Raw genomic sequence first — 1,990 nt, forward strand, 5'->3', positions numbered from 1 at the left:
TCGGTATATGGAAATGTTCCACTACTCTGCCATGTAGCTAGCTCTCTGTATATGGACATTTTGGACTCGTCTGCCATGTAGCTTGCTCTATGTGCATGGATATGGTGGACTGATCTGCCATGTAGTTAGCTCTCTGCATATGAACATATTGGACCTGTCTGCCATGTAGCTAGCTCTATGTATATGGACATGTTGGACTCATGAGCCATGTAGCCAGCTTTCTCTGTATGTACATGTTGAACTCATCTACCTTGCAGCTAGCTTTCTATATATACACATGTTAGACTCATCTGCCATGTAGCTAACTCTCAGTATATGGACATGTTGGACTCATCTGCCATGTAACTAGTACTCCGTATAAGGACATGTTGGAATACTATGCAATGAAGCTAGCACTCCGTATATGGACAAATTGGACTCATCTGCCATGTGGCTAGAACTCTGTATATGGAAATGTTGCACTACACTGCCATGTAGATAGCTCTCTGTATATGAACATCTTGGACTCGTCTGCCATGTAGCTAGCTCTCTGTATATGGACATGTTGGACTCACCAGCCATGTAGCCACATCTCTCTGTATGAACATGTTGAACTCATCTCGCTTGTAGCTAGTCCTGTATATATACACATGTTGGAATCATCTGCATTGTAGCTAACTCTCAGTATATGGACTTGTTGTACACAGCTGCCATGTAGACAGTACTCAGTATATGGACATGTTGGACTACTCTGCATTGTAGCTATCTCTCGGTATATGGACACGCTGGACTCATCTGTCATTTAGCTAGAACTCTTTATATGGAAATGTTGCACGACTCCACCATGTAGCTAGCTCTGTGTACATGGATATGTTGGACTGATCTGTCATGTAGGAAACGCTCTGTATTTCGACATTTTGGACTCATCTGCCATGTAGCTAGGTCTTTGTGCATGGATGTGTTGCATTGATCTGCCATGTAGGTAGCTCTCTGTATATGAACATATTGGACTTGTCTTCCATGTAGCTAACCCTCTTTATATGGACATGTTGGACTCATCTACCATGTAGCTAGGACTTCGTATATTGACACAGACTACTGTGCCATGAAACTAGCACTCAGTATATGGCACTCTGTACTCATCTGCCTTTTGGCTAGAACTTTGTATATGGAAATGTTGCATTACTCTGCCATATAGATAGTTCTGTGTATATGGACATTTTGGATTTGTCTGCCATGTAACTTGCTCTCTGTGCATGGATATGTTGAACTGATCTGCCATGTAGGTAGCTCTCTGTATATGAACATATTGGAGTTTTCTGCGATGTAGCTAGCTCTCTGTATATGGATACGTTGGGTGCATCATACATGTAGACAGCTCTATCTGTATGAACATGTTGGATTCATCTGCCCTGTAGCTAATCCTCTATGTATAAACATCTTGGATTCATCTGCCTTGTAGCTAATCCTCTATGTATAAGCATCTTGGATTCATCTGCCTTGTACTTAACTCTCAGTATATGAACATGATGTCCTCATCTGCCATTTAGCTAGAACTCTGTACATGGAAATGTTACACTACTGTGTCATGTAGCTAACTCTCAGTATATGGACATAGTCTACTCATGTGCCATGTAGCCAGTACTCTGTGCATGGAAATGCTGCACTACTCCACTATGTAGCTAGCTCTTTGCATATGGACATGTTGGACTCATCTGCCATGTATCTACTACTCTCAGTATATGGACATGTTGTACTCATCTGCCATGTAGCTAGAACTCTGTATATGGACATGTTGGACTCATCTGCCATGTAACTAGCTCTTAGTATATGGACACGTTGGACTCGTCTGCCATGTAGCTAGCTCTCTGTGCATGTATATGTTGGACTGATTTGCCATGTAGGTACCTCTCTGTATATGAACATATTGGACTTGTCTGCCATGTAGCTAGTTCTCAGTATATGGACATGTTGGACTCATCATACATGTAGTCAGCTCTCTCTGTATTAA

The sequence above is a fragment of the Chrysochloris asiatica genome, unplaced genomic scaffold (genome assembly GCF_000296735.1).
Source record: "Chrysochloris asiatica unplaced genomic scaffold, ChrAsi1.0 scaffold00486, whole genome shotgun sequence".
Classification (NCBI taxonomy): domain Eukaryota; kingdom Metazoa; phylum Chordata; class Mammalia; order Afrosoricida; family Chrysochloridae; genus Chrysochloris; species Chrysochloris asiatica.